This window comes from Rhodamnia argentea, chromosome 5 (genome assembly GCF_020921035.1).
Source record: "Rhodamnia argentea isolate NSW1041297 chromosome 5, ASM2092103v1, whole genome shotgun sequence".
NCBI lineage: Eukaryota > Viridiplantae > Streptophyta > Magnoliopsida > Myrtales > Myrtaceae > Rhodamnia > Rhodamnia argentea.
Genome location: NC_063154.1, coordinates 25,940,800 through 25,962,340, shown reverse-complemented (window position 1 = coordinate 25,962,340; position 21,541 = coordinate 25,940,800). Strand labels below are relative to the sequence as shown.

Sequence of the window (21,541 nt, the reverse complement as noted above, 5' to 3'; positions counted from 1 at the left end):
GAGAGAAGCATGTTAGACTTTCCAACTGATGTAAGCCTAAATCGGCCAACATTGTGAATGATAGAGTTTCTGATATTTCCACTCCCAATCCTTCTTCCTCCGTAATGACTGCCTCCATCTTCTTGCAATCGCTTACCGTTAGATTTCTCAGTTTTGCAAGGGATTTAACCATGGATGGGGAAAACAAAAACCCGGGATTGCCCAAGCCACTAACTTCTAATGTCTCCAAACTTGGAAAGGCAACCTCACGAATTCATTCGTGACATTGGTGATTTAGTTAAATCTCAAATTCATGAACTTTCAAGATGTAAATATAGATGAGTACCAAGGGTGAGGGGAATTATTGAATTGCACAAAAAAAAAAAAAAAAGAATAAAATAAATTAAAAAACGTACTAAGAAAATCACCATACTACTGCTGTTTCCAGTTTCCAGTGTGTAATAACTATGAGAAGGACTAGTTCCATTATCATTGAAAGCAAGCTCTCTTTTCATGGAAGCTCAAAGCATGAAAAGAAGATATAGTACTCAGGCATAATAGCATGTGGGGCCCACAATTTATATTTCCACGACTCTTTACGGACGAGGAAACGATCATGTTGCGGGAGTATTGGGCCCCACCAATTTAAACAGGATATCAAATGCCAAAAGTCCGTACAAATATATCTCTATCCATGTTGTACGCATGCAAATTATCTTTGAAGGCGAGCCACAACTGGAAAGGAGAACAGTCGTGGTCAGACACACTACCTTGTGGGGCCCTCAACTTACATTGCAGGAGTCTTGGGCCCCACCATCAATTTTTGCTAGACAAAATGGCCGCGTGCTTTCCTTAACTACGTAATTGTTTGTCCTTAATTTACTAACTTCTCTTTAATGTTAATAAATCACTATCAATAACCAATTTAACATGATATCATTTGTGTTTGTAATGGTGCTAAAAGTACGTCCAACTACATCTATGAGTACATTCGATATGAGTGGAGGAAGACCAGAGCTGATACCAAGAAGCGAGTGAAAGGCCGCTTTGTGAAGGCTAGTGAGGAAGCTCCTAATGGTTGAACTTACACATGAAAGGGCTGGTGCTTTTCCACTTATCAAAATATATGTAATCCTACTTTAATTAACACTACATAGTTCGAGTGGTATTTTTTTTTTATCACTTGACACGAGATGAATTTTTGATCGAGCAATTTCCGCCTACCTAACAGAGTTCGCTTTTTTTGGCTTCCGTATATTGTCAAGGTATCGCTGTATTTGTGCGATCTCAAAACTCTTGAATGCATAGATCCATTCTGATGTATAGTGTACCTATGGCGTGCACTACCCGACAAGTAGGTTGGTCATTGCAAATAATTGCGATGCGTATTTAATCAGATATTTAACCAAAGTAAAGATTGTATGTAAATTTTGTTAGTTCTAAGTTTGGCTATGTTTTAGCTTCGGTATATTTAATTGATGTAACGATGATCACGTACCTCTCGATTGAAGAGGACACTGGAGCATAATTGGACACGGTCCCGACTCCGACCTTCTTGTGAACCTATCATTGATTTTCCATTGGATGAAAAGAATTGTCAACATTTGTATTCCGGAGACGAATCCATCTACGCGATGATCTTCGATGATGAAAACAAAAAATAAATCTTACATTTTTTGCGAGAGAAGCACGTCAGACTTTTCAGGCATTCCAAGCGTAAATCAATTAACATCGGGAATGCCAAAATTTCTGATATTTCCACTCCCAATCCTTCTTCCCCCATAATAATCGCCTCCATCTTCTCGCAATGGCTAACCCTTAGCTCTCTCGGTTGTGCAAGAGATTTAACCATGGAACGGGAAAACATAAACCCGAGATTGCCCAAGCAATTGATTTCTAATGTCTTCAAACTTGGAAAGGCAACCTGCAAAATTTGTTCGTGCAATTAGTGATTTAGTTGAATCTCGGATTCACGTATTGCCAAGATGTAAATATATATAAGTGCCAAGGGCGAGGGGAGTTATTAAGTTGTAAATAAAAGGAGAAAAAAATCTTTGTATCAATACTGTTTCTAATTTCCCAGAGCATATATGTCTGTGCAGGTACCATTAGAGATGCTCAACCGTCTTTATGGAAACAATTTCTAGAGAAATTAAAAGTAAGAAATTTGAAACTCATACTTGTTGGAAACTCTCAACACTTATTCTTATATGCTACTCACTCTTTTAAATTATTTTAATCAAAGTACCACCTCAAAAGGGTAATCATTAATTAACGTTCAAACTTAGAAGTCACTAAATTGACGTGGTAAAAGAAAAATGCAGCCGAGGATAGCCTGAGGAAGAATATTAGCAATTAGAAAGAAAATGTTTGATTTTATCTACTACCGAATGCCTAAAAGTCAGGCTAAGAGAAAGCAATTGGAAAAGGGATTGATAGGGTCAAACATACAAATCTTATTTGCATCATTCCACACTCTGAAAGAACTAAATATGTCTAATTACCTTTAAATTTTCTTTAAGAGTAAGTATAAATCTGCAGCTTGCGTGTCTGAGACCAAGACATTTAGGGTTACAAAAAAACCAATTGTCCCTGTTCACAATGGAAAGCTTTATTTTATTTTTATTTTTATTTTTATGTAAAGCGTAACTAGCCTTTTCCAAAGGTTTATTGCTATAACTCCAGAAAATCTTTCATCTGCAAAGTTTGCTCGCAATCTAAACAGGAAGCTTTACTCTCCTTGGGCCCTCACCCATCGCTCTCATCCATACGATAAGTTTTAAGGGTGAGTCTAAATTCGCAGCCTACATGTCTGATACCGTAACATTTTTAGGTGAAAAGACCCAATTGTCCCTGCTCTACAATGGAAAGCTTTATTTTCTGTTTTTCCAAAGGATCATTGCTATAACTCTAGAAAAATGAATGATTACGCCGCAAAGAGGACAAGTCGAGTACTCAGGCACACTAGCATGTGGGACCCACGACTAAAATTTCCACGGCTCTGTCTTGACGGGGAGTGGGCTCAAATTCGTTCTGCTGGTGCACCTAGGGCCAGGGGAAAGTAAAGCTTTCCTTCGACCAGGAAATTAACGGTAAGAAATTGCAACCCGTACATGTCCGCGGCAACTCTGAATACTTATGCTTGTGTGCTACTGATTTTCTTATGAGATATTTCAACCAAAGTAAAGATTGTAAGTAAATTTAGTTAGTTTTAATTTTGGCTATGCTTTAGCTTCTAGTTAATCACGTACCTCTCGGTTGAAAAGCACATTGGAGCATGATTGGACATGGTCCAAACTCCGACCTTCTTGTAAACCTGTCATCGATTTTTCATTGGATGAAAAGAATTGTTAAAATTTGTATTCCGGAGATGAATCCATCTACGCGAAGATCTTTGATGAGGAAAACAAAAGATAAATCTTACATTTTTCGTGAGAGAAGCATGTTAGACTTTCCAACTGATGTAAGCCTAAATCGGCCAACATTGTGAATGATAGAGTTTCTGATATTTCCATTCCCAATCCTTCTTCCTCCGTAATGACTGCCTCCATCTTCTTGCAATCGCTTACCGTTAGATTTCTCAGTTTTGCAAGGGATTTAACCATGGATGGGGAAAACAAAAACCCGAGATTGCCCAAGCCACTAACTTCTAATGTCTCCAAACTTGGAAAGGCAACCTGCGGAATTCATTCGTGACATTGGTGATTTAGTTAAATCTCAAATTCATGAACTTCCAAGATGTAAATATAGATGAGTACCAAGGGTGAGGGGAATTATTGAGTTGCACAAAAAGAAAAAAATAGAATAAAATGAACAAACGGACTAAGAAAATCAGCATCACCATACTAATGTCGTTTCTAGTTTCTAGTCTTTCCTTAGGTAAAGAAGTTGCAATGCAGAGCTTAATTTGACTAGTGAGCCAGTTGCATTCCATCCGTAGAATAAAGGAAGGAAACCCAACGAATATACAATGCTTGGCCAATGTGTCTAATGAGAAGTACTATTAGTAGTTCCATCATAAGCAAGCTCTCTTCTTGGAAACTCAAAGCATGAAAAGAAGATTTAAGTGGTACTCACACATAACAGCATGTGGGGCCCACAATTTATATTTCCACCGACTCTTTACCGAGGAGGAAACTATCATGTTGCAAGAGCATTGGGCCCCACCAATTTAAAAAGATATCAAATGCAAAAGTCCGTACAAATATATCTCTATCCATGCTGTACCTGTTTATGAACATGCACGAAATTATGTGCTCTTACAATTTTGAGGCCTATGCAATGACTAAGTGCTTATTTAACAACGATACACAAAAAAATAAGCATCAATTAGGTTAGCATATTATGCATTTTGGGTATAATAACAAAGTTTCATACTTAAATTCAACGGAATACATTTCGAAATATTAAAAAATAACTTTACTTATGCAATTACTTTAATGCCAAAAAATCCCCATCAATTTTGCTTCGTGAAACACTATTAACATCTATATGCTTGCAAAATGTAAATTTAAAATATCTCGCAACCTATCACAAACTAAATTTACATGGATTTCATTCAATTAGTTGGATTTCTACTCAAATAGGAGAAACGGAAGATTTTGCTTTATCTAATTAGATGGAAGGCGTGAATGGACAGGGCGATTAGAAAGAAAATGAACTGAAAATAACAAATTGAATAAGCATCATAATATGCGTTACATACATCTAATTAGCAAAGGGAGGAAAAATTAATTAATAATTAATACTCTTTTAATAGAAAGTTACCTGCTGTCCATTGAAAAATGCAATTTGAGTGCCTACTTGGTCGTCCGATGTACTACTCGAGGGAGACGACCCGGCGGTGATAAAATTCTTGACATTTGGCAAGTCATGCAATTCCAATACACGCAACTTAGGCAACTCAAATTTGCCACGATCATCATCAGCCTCTACAATCCCCCGCATTAACTCACAACGGACGACTTGGAGCTCTTCTAGCTGTGGAAGTTCTCTCATCACTGAACGAGGAAATAGAACTTCCATCTTGTTGCAATCTTCAACTCGTACTACTTTTAATGTGCCGAAGGACTTGGAGTACGAGGCATGGCTGCAGCATATCTTCTCCAAATTGATGAGATTCCCGAGAAGCAATGACTCCAACGTCTTAAAAGCTGTATGGGATGGCGATTGGAGGATGTAATGGACGGAGGGACTGTTCTTGACCCATAGATACTTTAATTCTGGAAAACCTACTTGGGATAACGCGCAAATACTTCGGTCATTTCCGTACATTCCTTCTAATAGCAGACTGTCAGCTTTGCCCAAGATACTTTGTATGTATCCTTTCTGAAGAACATCGCTTGTTGGACCAAATTTGAGCTCCAACATGCTTGATCCTTTGTAACTTGACCTGAAACGCCTCCCGTCACCTATTTTAATTTTGTACTTGGTCAATTTCTTAACTTTTAGTTCCCCTAGCAGCACACTCGGATTGGGAATGGACACATGGAGAGTGTGGAGATTCTTCATGTCATTCAACTCACTTAGACTCGCATTAGTTGGTGGAGTTTGCCCCACGGCATTCCATTGGTCAAAGCTATTCTCCATGTACAACTCCTCCAATTTGATCAAGCTTCCAAGCACACCCGGTTCAATTACCTCGAGTTGTGAACAATCGCTCAGGTCTAACAACCTGAGCTCTACCAGTTGCCCAATTTCTTTCGGCAATTGTTGAATATTGGAGTTTTGAAGGCTGAGAATTTGGAGGCCTTTTAGCTCGCCAAGAATTGCCACATTATCTATCGAACAATCGTCAAGACAGAGAGCATGTAACTTCTCCGGGAATTGAAACGGCGAAGGCGGACGATTGAGACGTATCCCAGTGAGATTTAAGACCTCGAGTTTTCTCATAAAGTTGAAATATGAATCTGGGATTTCAAGAGATCTATAGTTTGCGAACAGCAAAAAGATGCGCAATTCCGGACAAACTAATTCTTCGGGAAGCTTTTTCATGTCAACATAGGGAAAGCATATCGCCCTGCAACTTTGGAGCTTGTCCTGGGACAACTTCGCAACAGACTCGTCTTTCAGCACAAGAAGAGGGCTGTCTTTTGAAATGATCGAAGCAACAAACTCACGGACCAAGTCAAGTATCTTGAAACCATCACCTTCTTCACTGGGTAACAACAGAGAGGAGTCCTGAAGAGTTTCGATCAGTGACTTCAACATTTTTCTAGCATCTTCCAGGCTACTTACTTTTCCAAATAACCCCAAACCAAAGCCGTACCTCACCAGATTTTCAAGAGAGGGATTAGAGACACCATAAACAGCAATGAGTTGTAACAATGACTTCGCCCCCTCTGATTTTATACGATCATAACTTAATCGGAGAGTCATGTTTATCTTCTCACCGGTATCTTCGCTCCAGATTTGCGTCAAAGCACGCTTACATGCAGAGTAAGTAGTGTCTATAAAAAGCTTTGATATTGCAACAATTAGGAAAGGCAAGCCTGCACAGAAGCCGAGTGCTTCCTTCACCAAGGGTTCCAACTCAACTTTAACTTTGCCTCCCACCATCTTCTCAAACAATCTTTCTGCCTCTACGTTTTCCAGCTCACCAAGGAGGAAGGCGCTGTCACAGCGCATTTCCCTTAGCAAAACACGTTGCTCTCTCGCCGTCAACAACAACTTGCACCCTCTAGCTTTGTTGTCAGGTCCGCAAGGAATGCCGACTGATTTCAGGTCGAGCTGTTCCCAGAGGTTGTCCAGTATTATGAGCACCTTCTTTTTCTCCCTCTCCTCCTTTTCCAACCTCTCGCGCAGAAGGTTCGCTCGCACGCTGACATTGTCTCGCTTCTCTAAGTCAGTAAGGCCCAACCAGTGCGCAATCTCTCCTTGAATCCTCTTGATGTCTGGATTTTCCGACACGTCGGCCTTGGCGACCCAATCGAACGATTTTTTTTCCCTTATTCTCTTCTCCGCATTCTCCAAAAGGGTGGACTTGCCGACCCCGGCCATCCCATAAATCCCAACCACACTCTTGGTGGTATGGGCAAGAGCATCCATGACTTCCTGCATCATCATAGCTCTGGATTCGAAGACGCCATCCTCCATAGGCTTAATCGACGTCGAGGCAGAAAAAACAGAGGTCGTCGCGGTGGGCCACTGGAGTCTCCCCGGAGCAGGACCGGTTTGGGAGATGTCGCTCAATTCCTTGAATTCACCGCCTTCTCTAGCGAGTTGCTGAACGACCTTGATCTTGGCCTCGGCCTTCGTGCTGAACTGATAGCGACATTTGGGGTCGGGAAGTCTCCCGTAGCAGCAACTCTTGGTCGCCCCATCGAAGGCGTCCAACAGGCCTTGCGCGTCCCTGGAGTTCCTCTTGGCATCATCCTCCCACCTCGTGAAGCCAGGGTACAAGGCCCGACAATTGTTTCTAGCCCTTTCGGCAAGACGGCCGACCCTCTCCACCTGTTCATCGAGCTTCCCGACCTCCTGCCGAAGATTGTCCGCCTCGCTCTTGGAGGACATGACGTATCCTAATCCACGCTTGATGGGATCAAACCCCATCTTCAAGACATCCCATACAATACCAATGGCACCACCGATCGGCATTTTTCTTTGATTTTTTTGTCCGATAAGCAAAGAGCGCGAAAACAGAGAGAGTGATGAAAAGGAGCGGCAGATACTGAAGAAGAAAAAGAAGAACCAGCCGTGGAGGAAGAAGAATGGTTCTGCGGAGGAGAAGAGCGAAACAGAGCAAAAGCGACGGGAGAAGGCCAAGAGATTTGAGTGCAGATGAGGATGAAGGAAGATGAGCAAGAACGAAAAAGAGAACTGAGCGAAACAGACTAAGAAGAGCTAAACAGAAGGCCAAGGGATTTCAGTTAAAAAGAAAAAAAGAGGATGAAGGAAAGGGAGCAGGAACGAAACAGAGATTTGAGTGCAAATGAGGAGAAGAGCGAAACAGAGCAAGAACGATGGGAGACGAACAAGGCCAGGAGATTTCAGTTCAAATGAGGATGAAGAAAAGGGAGCAAGAACGAAACAGCGAATTGAGTGCAAATGAGGAGAAGAGTGAAACAGAGCGAGAAGAGATTTCAGTTCAAATGAGGATGAAGGAAAGGGAGCAAGAACGAAACAGCGAATTGAGTGCAAATGAAGAGAAGAGTGAAACAGAGCGAGAAGGATGGGAGACGAAGGAGGCCGAGAGATTTTGAGCGCAGATGAGGACGAAGGAAGGGGACAAAGACAAATCTATTTAAGCGAAAAAAGAAAGGCCTCTAATCTAACCTTAGTTAAGGTCTCAATTAAACATCAGTTAATTACTTAGGTTGCTGCTTGCTAGAAGACCGCTCAAAAAAAAAATAAGAAAAGATGTTATTTTCAATAATGTGTACTTTTTTTTTCCACAAAAAAAAATGATGTGTGCTTTTTTCGTCATTGTCGTAGCAACAAAAGTCAATCAACTGAATAGAATAATGATTAATCAAAATAAAAGCCAAAAAATCGGATGTTTAAGACATTGATTTAGAATAGAAGCACACTTGGGGTGGTCATAATAGTCAAATCAATGAAGGTAGGTGTGGTTAAACTCGAATTTTCGGCGATTGAAGTTCAATAGAAGATCGTGTTAAAGAAAGTCGAATAGCTTAAACAGTAACATCAATAGACAATTTCGTATTTTTCCTCTTAGAAAGAAAGAGCAAGTTTGGTGCCAATAATGCATATAGTTGACTCAATGATCCAAACTCAGATGGGTGTCGAACGAACTCATCTTCTTTGGCGGAGACAGATAGGAACGTTATAGTACATGAAACGGAGACTATGTCGGTATTGACCCACAAAGTTGAAGTAGTTTGCAAACCATGCACATCATGCACGAATCTTTAGGGCAACATGTTTAGCACGATTCAACAAAACAAAAATTATAACACGATATACTTAAGTGATCGTTTAATTGCCATAACTTTTTAAAAGTGCTTTATCTAAAATGTCATACCAAGTTTAAATTTTCAACATTTGGAGTGAACGTTTAAAAAAAATTATTATACTTAGGTCACGAGCATTTTCGTCCAAAACCCTTTTTGTGTCGTGGTCTCTCATTCCTATTGAAGTTTCCCCCTTTTCTTTCAAATGCTTGGGTCTATTTTTTTTTTTTTTTTGGTCGAAAAATGCTTGGGCCTATTTGGAGTCTTCTACTTTTAATATTTACTTTTCAAAATTTGCAGTCATCCCAAACTGGTTTTAAAATTTTCCAAAAACATGCAATTATTGACAAGAAATGATATTCGCGTTTTCATCATTTACGAACCCAATTTTATTTTCAGTTTTAATTTTTTTCGAAGGACAGGGAGCATGGAAAAATCAGCAACCTTTTCCTGGAAAGCTTTGGTTTATAATAAACGGCTGAGAAGATGGGAATGGATGGAGCTACAGTTGGGAAGTTGAATGGTCAGCAGACAGCCCCAACGTAGACACTGGGGAACACAAGAAGTCCCCCTTCTAGAAATGCGTGGCTATGCGTGGCTTTTCTGCATTTTACTGTTGCTTGACTTGACCAGACAACATCACTAGTGTCCATGTCCACGTCTTATCGTCCCCCGCTACTGGACAAGCATGAGCATTCGTAAGGTTGCTGCAATTAGGGTAATTGTGACTGAGAGATTAAATGAGAATAGTTGCAGCACTCGATGCGACAAGTGGACAACTTCATTAAAGAGCCGGGAAATCTCGGTGATTTGCCAATGTAAAGGTTATATAATGAACATCAATTTTTGAGAATTTTCTCCTTATTCGCACATTAGATTTGGGCTAACTTAGACCCTTGCGTCTCACTAAAATTAACCATTAATTGAAAATAAATATTGATTTTTCAAGTATTATCTTTTCTAGATTTATTGATAGAAAGCCCCTCAAGTTGAAGAATCCCTTTAAGTGAAAAAAAAAAAACTCAGTTCACAAATAAACTTGTAGTTGTGTAATCTTTACACCAACCATAATTATTAGATTAGAATGTGAAATAACCATCATAAAACTGTCATATGATGGCGTGGTTTGAATTTGGTTATTGTCTCTTGTTCTTGCTCTTTTGAAAATTACCTATTGATATGAGTTTAATGTAAATTTTCCATGTTGTTCTCAAACGTCAGCAATTTTCTTTGATTTTTCTTCGGGACAAAGAAAAAGTTAAGTCTCACACTAATAATGCAAATTGGCCTCACTAATTCAGACTCAGATAGGCACACCTTTTGAGGATTGACGGGAACTTGACGGTACATCAAGATCAACGGTGCTCACAGCAACATGTGCTTGCTAACTGTGCACATCATGCACAAACCAACAGGCAACAAAAAAAATTTGAGAGACAGAGGGAGAACAAAGAAAGAGAAGGAAATAGAGGAGAAGAAAGAGTGAAACAAAGCAAGAACGAAGAGGGACGAAGAAGGCAAAGAGATTTGAATGCAAAAAAAAAAAAAAGGAATTGAAGGATTGCTTGCTGCATGAGACGGGCTTGGACCTAGCACCCGAAACTTTGATGATTCCTCTGCATATTTTACTGCCAAAGATCTCGTGATAGCCATCTTGGCTTATCATTAATCTATTGATTCATTTCAATATTGTAGCCAAAATCTCTTGCGTTTTGTGCTTCACTTTCTTCTATTTAACTTTTCTTTTTAAAAAGCATCTTTATTAAATATGGACTAGTGAGAGAGATCGGATATCCCACTTTTTAATGTCTAGTTTAATTGTTGCATCTTTTGAGCCTAAGCAACGTGCAAAGCTATTTTCCAACGACAGAGCTCTATCAGACAAAAGGGTACATATGGACCCCCACCTATTGCATGCATGGTTCAGTCATGGAATAATAACTTTAGTAATGATTTCGTGGAAAATGAAAGCATAGACTAAGAGACTTAGTGCTATCGTCAAATCATTCACCGTGTAATGCTCGTTAATAGGAACTCATATTTTCAAGTACCTGCCATTTGTAAAAGATGCGCTTTAATTCTGCACCAGTTAAAAGATAGCGATACAAGAAAAAATATGGCTTATAAAACAACAACCGACACAACCAAACTCTTTAATTGTAGTTCGGACTTGGCATAGAATAAGATAAATGTAATTTAGTCATCCGCTTTTTGACAAGATGTGATGGATCTTCGGCTTCACCGTACACGATTTGTCTTAATGCCCAAGAGTTGTAATTTGATTATTTCCATCGATATATATCTTGAAGACTGCAAAGAGAATTGTCTGCCTGCATGCATGTTTGAACAAGCAATGTATGAATGCCAAAGACCATAATATAAGCACACATAATGAGAAAAATAAGAAAGGATAGAAAAGATGAGATATTTCGACTTAAACAATTGTAAAAATAAGAAAAATAGAAAATATCAGCTTGACCTTGACTATAACCATAGCTTAGGAAAATCCATCACGCATGAGTAAAGGATGTTCCTTGTTGCAATCGAAGCCAAAATTTGAAGAAACAAATTTGTTTCTTTAAATGCATGAACCCAACCCTTATGAGCCAAATTGATCTCACTCTTTTTATTACGTGATATTCACCGAAGACTCAAATGATAAAAATTGAAATCCAAATATCTAGGATTAAGACTTTTACTTCATTAATATTTTATATTCTTCGTGTGTCGAAATATTAGTTACGATCGATGGATTGTAATAACAAATAGTGATCATTAGAGGTGATGTATTGCAATCGTTCAATTAAGAGTACATGTGAAACCTTGGTAGACCTTAAAACCTATGAGATAGCAGATTTCAGATTCCATAGCATGCAAGATAGGTTTCAGTTTCCAAAAATTAGAGAACCGATTTTGACAAGTAGGTTCCAGATTATAGGTGGAACTTAGATCGACCCAGAAACCGCTCACCCCTAGCCACACCCACCCATGCACGTGATAAGTAGCATATTTAAGTCTTTTACATAATATTAGACAAAAGAATACTTAGAGTGCCAATATTTGTGTATTGCACTCGCTTTAGTGCCAATATTTTTTTTAGATCACTTAAATACCAAATAGAAGAAAAACGATCATCTAAATGCTAATTTCGGCCAAGAATGATTATTAAGTGCCAATTCTAGCAAAAAAGATCTCTTAAGTGCCAATTCCAACTAAATAATACATGTTGTATTTTTTTTTTATCATTTTTTAAGATTACGTGGTAATTTTAAAAAAAAAATCTACTCACGTGGCGTCCACTTGAGTCCATGTGGACTGTTCAACTTAAAAATGGTTAATTTTTTTAAAAAATAAAATTACATAGAAAAATAATTTAAAAAAAAAAAAGGAAGCAGAAGTTGCTGCGGTGAGGGGGAGCCCAAGTCGCCGTCGTCCCATACCCTCACCGGCCATTGCCGCCAAGGGTCCGGAACAACGGCCGAGGGGGCGACCCCCGCCGAGTGCTTGCAAACCCACGGCAAGGTCGACCTTGCCCAAGAACGGCTCCCGATGACCCCCCTCAGCCGTTCCCGACCCCTCACTAGCCATTACCGACGATGGTGAGGTGGTGGCAGCGAGGGCTGTGAGCCCTCGCCCTGCAACTGCTCCCTTCTTTTTTAAAAAAATTTTATTTTTAATTTTTTTAATATTACGTGGATTTTTTTATTGATTTTTAATTTATTTTGTTGCTGACTAGGATCTTCCGGCGTGCCTTGCGGATACCACATGTGATTTCCAGCGAAGGTTATCGGAATTGACACTGAAATAACCGTTTTTAAAAAAGATTGGCACTGAAGTGATCAAAAAAATATTGGCACCAATATAAATGCAGTACACAAACATTGGCACTCCAGATGTCCTTTTGCCTATATTTTCGTCCATATTTGTATGTGGGCACTTGTGTGATTCAACACAGAGTGATGATTAGAATCTGAAACGCATATAACACCTGTAGCCAAAGCACAATTATTAAAACGATTCGACTTAAATCATCACTCATCTAATAAGTACTTTATATAGTTTGTCATTCTTTGATATAACAAGTGTATTTAATAAAGAGAACAAAAAGATAAGGACAGATTATACCTGCGTGACTTGTAGTTCTATTCAGAGGTGGCAATATGTTTCAGAAACCCATAACTCAATTTCAGTGTGACGAGGTGTATATAGGACAGTTAAAATTTTTAAACCAATCGAAATGAGATTAAAAAAGAACAGCCAATTGCATGTGGGTCTACGTCGGTTGGCACCAAACTTATTTTCAACCCATAATGAGTCTAGCATAATGAGCAAATAAATTATTGTTGCTATAATGGGGGAGATCTCCTTTTTAGTGTCTCCAAGTACTCTTTCATCAAAAGTTGAACATGGCAATAGTAATGGTTTTCTTGTTTTTTACTTGACAGGTCAATATCACCGATATGTAATCCACGTTCTTACCTCCATCTCTAATGAACAAGCATTGATTAGGTACTAGTCCTAAACTCGCTCCTTGTACTGATCAATGAAGTCATATTGAAAATATAGAAGTAACATCATAATTAAGCTAATTGAAAAGGAAATTTTTTTGAAAAGTTTAATTTTCGAAATGTTATACAAATCGAAACAACTCTGAAGCAAAAAATGGCGGTATTTTTTATATACGTACTGAATATCAATTTTTGATTTCCCTCAATATATCCCTTGAAGAATGCAAAGAGAATTGTTTGCTCGCGTGCATATTTGAACAAGCAATGTATGAATATTAATGATCATAATATAAGCACACAGAATGAGAAAAATAAGAAAGGATAGAAAAAGATGAGCTATTTCGACTCAAACAATTGTAAAAATAAGAAAAATAGAAAATATCAGCTTGACCTTGACTATAACCATAGCTTAGCAAAATCCATCACGCGCATGAGTCAAGGATGTTCCTTGTTGCCATTGGAGCCAAAATTTGAAGAAACCCATTTGTTTCTTTAAATGCATCAACCCAGTCCTCATGAGCCAAATTGATCTCACTCTTTGTATTACGTGATTTTCACTGGAGTCTCAAACGATAAACATTGAAACCTAAATATCCATGATTGGGACTTTTACTTTATTAATATTTCACATTTTTCATGTGTCTAAATACGAGTTGCGATCGGTGAATTGTAGTAGCAAATGGTGATCATTATAAGTGATGAAACATTGTAATAGTTCGATTAAGAATGCATGTGAAACCTTGGTAGATCATGAAACATGTGAAATGGTACAGCCATTAGGTTCCAACCAGTAGGTTCCAAATTCTAGGTGGTGCCTAGATCGATTCTAGGACTGCTCACCCCTAGCCACACCCACCCATGCACGTGATAAGTAGCTTCTTTAAATCTTGTTTATAATATTAGTATTTTCATTTATATTTGTATGGGGGCACTTGTGTGAATCAACATAGAGTGACCATTAGAATCTGAAACGCATATAACACCTTCAATAAAATGCAATTATTAAAATGATTTCACTTAAATCATCACTCACCTAATAAGTAGTTTATGCAGTTTGCGATTCTTTGATATGACAAATGTATTTAATAAAGGGAGCAAGACGACAATGACAGACCATACGCGCGTGACATGTAGTACTATTCGGAGGTGGCAATATGTTTTAGAAACCCATAGCTCAACTTCAGTGTGACGGGGTGTATAGAAGACACTTAAAATTTTTAAACCAGTCGAAATGAAATTAAAAAGAATAGTCAATTCCATGTGAGTCTACGTGGTTTGCACCAGACTCCTTTTCAACCCATCATGAGTCTAGCATAATGAGCAGATGAGTTATTGCTACGATAATGGGGAGATCTCCTTCCTTTTGATGTCTCCAAATACTCTTTCATCAAAAGTTGAATATGGCTATAGAAATTGTTTTCTTGTCTGTTTACTTGACCAGTCAACATCACCGATATGTAAGTTCCCACATCCTTGCCTCCACCTCTAATAAACAAACATTGATTATATACTAGTCCTAAACTCGCTCCTTGTGCGGGTTAATGAAGTAACACGACAATAAGCTAATTGAAGAGGAAAAAAAATTTGAAGTTCATTTTCGAAATGGTATACAAATCAACTCTAAAACAAAAAATGGCCCTATTTCTTATTTACATACTGAATAGCAATTTTTAATAATCCACTTATTGACATAGTAACACTCGTGCTAACTTAGACCCTTATATCTAATTAATGTTAACCATTAGCCAAAATAAGTCTTACCTGTCATGTTTTATCTTTCAAATTCTCACAGGTTTGCTGACAAAAAGCCCCTCAAATTATCCCTTTAAGTGAAAAGAAACTCACAACATGAAAATGTAAAGTTATTCCTAAACTTGCATATTTATTATGAACAATTTATAATACAAAATTTCATGACTTATTAAATATCAGGAAGGGCGTTTTCTTTGTAATTAAGTTGATAAGGATCTTTTGTGGGATAACTATCTAGTTTATGAGGAATAAGTGCATATAATCCTACAAACCAAACAAGTTAAGCATGCATAATTTTTTTATCGCAAAAAATAAGTTAATTTTGCATTACGTATTCTTTCTTAAGAAAATAACAATATCAAAATAAAATTATCATATTATTCATGTTCTATAATTGCAAGATAGAATGTTATGTAAGTATAATTTACATGTATTGGAGAATAAGGGTCATTACAATTTTTTCACATTTTCTAAGAAAAGATAAGAGATTTAAGGAATATTTGACAATTATTTGACAACATTAATGTCGGATAAATTACTTGTGACTTGATCGAACGATTAGGTTGCATTTTCCCTTGGAAATTTAGGACTACATTGATTCAAAAAACTGGTTTAGGACTTCCTAACTAATTTTCAAAGGTTCTGGTGGAACCGAAGGCCAACTATAGGGAATTTTTTTTTTTTTAATAGTTTGGTAAGGTTTACCTATCTTTCCAATGAAGCAATTATGAGCGGGAGATTAGAGATACATATACAATATAGTCATTGATTATGTGTCAGAGGCCAACCTTACTCATTGTTAAATTCCGTAGCAATCCAAGAAAATCCCAGTATGACATCCGCTCAAAAAACAAGTGTGATAATTTTTATACAGCGCTCACTTACGTATCATAACTTTTTTTTCGATTGCTTGAGTATTATAAGATTTTAAAAGCATTCATCTTAAGTGTCATGCCTCATTGGATATTCGTCGTATGGCATGAACGTCTTAAAAATTGTATAATACTTGAATGATCGATTGTTTTGAAAGTTATAACACTATCACCAATCAATAGACATAGAAATGGATGATTTTTTTAGCAAAGACCCAAACTACAAGGAAGAAAGAGCAGATGGGATACGGACTACGGAGCTCGTTAACCTAACCTTACTTAGGCCTTAACTAAACATCAATGAATTCCTTGGGCATAGACATGGATGATTTTCTAACTAGTCGCCATCATCAATGTCCATGTTTATATTATTTCTTACGTTACTAATGGACAGACATTGATGATTTCTCTGTCCTTTCACCATTTGCCTTTCTCTGTCCTTTCACCATTTGCCAACGCAAATGGTCCTTTCATAATTTTTCACCACTAATGTACTAGTCCTAGTCCATCCTTTTCATCCTTTCCTTCATCATTAATGGACAAGCACTAATTAGGTACTAGCTCTAAACCTGCTCTTTGCACGGACCAATGAAATCATATTTAAAATATAGAAGTAACATCATAATTAAATAAATTATTGGATTAGAGTGTCAATTGTACTTGTTACATCTAACGTAACTTCAATCTGAATTGTTATATCAATACTTCTAAGTAAATTAAACTTTTGCCAATCTTTATTAACATTTTTAACTAGTTTTCTTTTTTGAATACCGGTACTCTTCACAGCACAAAATTAATATGGGAAAAGCTTCCGAGTCACCACTAAACATTGTTTTGTGGTCTCTCATTCCGATTGGAGTTTCTCCCTGTTCTTTCAAATGCTTGGGTCCATTTGGAGTCTTTTACTGTTAACATTTACTTTTCAAATATTGCAGTTATCACAAATCTTTTCTTTCAATTTTAATTTTTTCAAAGGATAGAGAGGGTGAAAAACAGCGACATTTTGCTGGAAAGTTAAAAATAAACGGCTAGGAAAAAATAGAAGATGGGTATGGACGGAGCTGGACATGATAGAAATGGATGGCTTTTTTTTTGGGTGCATTTTACCGTTCCTTGATCGGTCCCCATCGCTAATGTTCAAGTCCCCACGTCCTTTCTTCCAGTGCTCAAGGACAACCATGTGAAAAGGGCAGAGTCGTGCGAGACGGAGGGAAAGAGAGAGTAAATGAGAGTAGCTGGGGCAGCTGAGACATGGCCTTTAATGCGACAGCTCCCTCTTTCTGTATTTTACTGTTCCTTTACTTGACCGGTTCCCATCGTCAATGTCTATCTCCACCTCCTTTCGTCCATCGCTACTGGACAAACATCTAATACACGTAAGACTGCCGTACTTGGCGTAGTTGTGAGAAAGAGAGATATTTAAAAGCGCGTTATATTTGATAACCTTTTTAATTTTCTATTTTTCTGTTCTTTTATTTTTTGAAACGAAAAAAAAGAAATGCATTTATGTACGTCGATTGATTTTTTGTTTCCGAAAATAAATCAGTGACCATGAAATAGATTTAAAATAAAAACAATGTCATTTAAAAAAAACAAGTTCAATGTAATTTAATACTTGTCTTTGCAATCACGAATCCACCATCGGTTACCCGCCGCCGCTAATTGTCACCGTCGCCGATCACCGCTTGCCATAAAACCAATGGGGGTCCGTCAGTCGTCGCTCACCGCCGTCTGTCACCCTCGTCGATATAATTATTTTAGGGACGTGCCAAAGGCATTTAATTTTTTTTCTTTTTCAGAAATAAAAATTTTATACAATTACCAAATGTGTTCTTTTGCTTAGAAACTAGTTCATAAAATAAAAACAAAAAAATTATTTCTAAAAATAAATTATTCTAAAAAATAAAATATTGCCATACGCACCACCTAAATGAGATGGCGTTTCATGCCACAACTTCATCTTCCAGCATCCTCATAAATGTATGACAACCGATTGGAAGGAAGCTTACCAAACTTCAATTAAGCCTTAGCCGCGTGAGGGCATGGGGATGTCCCATTGAGAGAAGTAGATGGGGATCTCGATGATTTGCCAATGTAAAGATTACACATTGAATAGCAATTTTTGATAAAGTTCTCCTTATTGGCACATTAGACATGGGCTAACTTAGACCCTCATATCTCACTAATATTAACCATTAATTGGAAATAAATCTCGACTTTTCACGTAGCATCTTTCCTAGATTTGTTGAAGAAAGCCCCTCAAGGAGTCCCTTTAAGTGGAAAAAAAAATCAGTTCACAGAATAAAATTGAAGTTGTGTAATCTTTATACCAACTATTATTACTAGATTAGACTGTGAAATAACAACCATAAAATTGCCGTTTGATGATATGGTTTAAATTTTGTTATTGTCTATCTGTTCTTGCTCTTTTAAAAATTACATATTGATATGAGTTTAATGAAAAATTTTCCTGTTCTTGTCAAAGGACAACATTTATTCACAGTTTTATTTGCTTTTTCTTCTGAGAAAGAAAGGGCTAAGTCTCACTCCAATAATGCATAGTGAAGTCTATAATTCTGACTCGGATGGGCGTACCTTTTCAGGACATCTGCTTCGGCAGAGACTGATGGGAACTTGATGATACATCAACGGGGCTCGCAGGGACATGTGCGGCATTGGCCCACGAGTGGCTGTAGTTTACAAGACATGTGAGTGTAACTCTTGGGCCATCCAAGCTCTTCGAGATGCGCTGCTAATGTCCTTGAACAGATGACATAATCTCCTCTTCACTTCACAGCACCAATTCTTCAGATAAAACCTTGGCCACCTACTTCGATTGGAACTCGGTAAGTTGTGGCGGAAAAGCCTAATCACTGTCGCGAGCGATCGAGATAATGTGAAAATAGGGAATTAAACCGAAAAGTCAGCGAACTGAAACCCTAGCGAATACATTTAATTGCTATGACAATTCTAAACTCGTGTTTTCATAAATTTAAACTATACGTATGGCATAAAACATCCAAAACTGAAGTGTTCTCTTTCCCATTTTCTCTCTTGGCATTTTCACCTGTTGCGAACGATTAATTCTTACATCTTTCAACTTAAACATTAGTTAATCAGTAAGCGATTCTCTAAGTGCTGGAGAAGAAGTTGTTTGTTTGGCTCAAAACATGTACGGGCGTTACCTTTTGCTATTATACATCATTTAACTTTCTGCTTGCAAAACCTTAATCTCTAGTTAGTCTACATGATGGGAGGAACAAAAAATTCATGAAAAGAAAATACCAGAGAGGTTATGCCAATGAAAGAGAGGCGAGGAGCTAGGCTTGGTGCGAAAACATGTTCATGTGAAGGCCTAGAAATATCTTTTGTGTTGTTCCCGAGATTGCATTCGAAATCTTTCTTATTCTTTATTTATGTTGAACAACTCATGCCCGTTGCTTGTGTGAGACAAGATAGAAAAGATGACAGATTTCGACCTAAACAATTTTAAAGATAACAAACATAGAAAATACTAGCTTGACCTTGATTATAAGCATGGATTAGAAAAATCCATCACGCGTGAGTGAAGGATGTTTCTTGTGAGCCAAAATTTGAAGAAACAAAATTGTATTTTTAAATTGCATGAATTCAGTCCTCATGTGCCCAAATGATCTCACCTTTTTGCATCACGTTATTTTCATTTGAGTCCCAAATGTTAAACAACGAAATCCAAATATCTCCCAAATATCACTTTATCTAATTCCTTTAATAGCGTGGAGTTTGTAATATGTGAAAATAGAGATTCACGATGAAGGGAGGGGATCAAAACTGTCTAGGCGCAAATGATTAATTTACTCGAGAAATAACAAAATATACGAAGTTAAAATTCGATCATGATCAAGATGGAGACATCCACAATAATCTTCTATTTTCATCCAACTTTGAGGTACCGGTGCTTTAGTATTGCTGGGAAATTGCATAATCGGTATTGAACCTAACGTATTCGAGTTCCGAACTTTTTAATTGGACTAATTTAATTCTAACTTTTTGAGGAAAAGTGCAATTACGTCCTCTCGATCAAGCTTCACGTGATTTATTTGACGTGTCAACCTAATCATGGATAATTGACTTAAGTGTGAGGGCAATGGTGCGACGGGAATTGAAATTACATAAAAGAAAAGTGTTTGTTCTTAGATAAACTGCGTCCTTGCTTGGTCGAGCCGCTGAAGCCTCACAAATTACCAATGAACGAGGTGGTAGTAGATCCTGCCATATCTTGATTGAATGTGGATGCGAGAGGGAGTGGGGACATCCCATTTATCTCGTGTCTTAGTTAAGTTATTGCATCTTGTGGACCTGAGCCACGTGCACAATTTTTTTTGCAATGACAGATCCCTATTGATTGGGAATCCTATGCAATATCCGTGTATCATTACAGTCTGAAAAAAAAGAGCAACAAGTGGTTCCAGGAACACGGACCACCCGGGAGATATTTAGTCCAATTTACTTTGTCGTTTCTCATTGGATGAGCTAAAGAAATTAAAAAGTATGTAGTATTAAATCATGAAATAGTATGGATCTTGAGAAACATCTGGTGTAACTAATATGGGTAATTAGGGAAAAGTACACTAGAAGTGTCATAACTTATGTACGGCGTTCATTTTAGTGCCACAACTTTCAAAACGTTCATTTAAGTTCCATAACTTTAAAAAATAGTTCACTTAAGTGTTACGTCGGAAGAAAATTGTTTACTTGAGTGCTTCAATAACTTTTCCGGGGTGCCATGTCAACTTTCCCGCGTGCCATGTCAGCTTTCTGGCGTCCTATAGTAACTTTTTCGTGTGTACCACGTCAGCTTTCTAAGTGCCACGTCAATTTTTCCCGCTGCCACGTCAACGTGGCACTCAAGTGAACGATTTTTGAAAGTTATAGCACTTAAGTGAACGCCGTACAAAAGTTATGACACTTCTAATGTACTTTTCCTGGGTAACTATATGACAAATCTCATTGGCTCCCAAATAACGTTAAGTATAATTTAGTGCATCCCCGTTATCAGACTTTTTTTAAGTGTAGTGTATCCAAATTTATGTTGAGTTAGCATACATTTCATGGATGAATTTTGGCGATTAAGTCTATTTGTACTGTTCAATTATATCTAGAAAAATTAAGATTTATCTAATGTAACATAACTTAATGCAATAATATATTTTTAAATGCTCATAAATTATTTAGCAGCTAAGCTAATAAAAATAACATAGGAGTCACTGTACATTAAATAAGACTTTCCTATATCTTCTAAGTATCCATGACTTTCTCGGCCTCATATCAAGACTTCTAAGGGTCTGTATGGTAACGTTCCTGGGAACATATTTAGAACAGAAACATTTTTTTGTGTTTCTGTTCGGTAACGTTCCTGGGAACATATTTGGAACAGAAACATTTTTTTGTGTTTCTGTTCCCGGCTACGATTTTCAAGAACAGAAACGCGTTTGGCAAATAAAAAAAAAATACTTTTTTTACCAAAAGGAAGGATTTG

General features: G+C 37.6%; 1 protein-coding gene and 1 long non-coding RNA gene across 2 annotated transcripts in view; both read right to left on the bottom strand.

Annotated features, from left to right (window-relative positions):
* The window catches only part of LOC115732964 (disease resistance protein RUN1-like), an 86,512-nt gene that overhangs the window by 11,389 nt on the left and 53,582 nt on the right, over positions 1 to 21,541 (bottom strand). The gene's annotated exons all lie outside the window — the stretch shown is intronic.
* LOC125315021 lies at positions 216 to 1,905 on the bottom strand. Its single transcript, XR_007198369.1, has 3 exons — positions 1,651 to 1,905; positions 1,478 to 1,542; positions 216 to 244 (listed from the first exon to the last, which is right to left on the bottom strand). It is a non-coding gene; the product is annotated as an uncharacterized LOC125315021 (long non-coding RNA).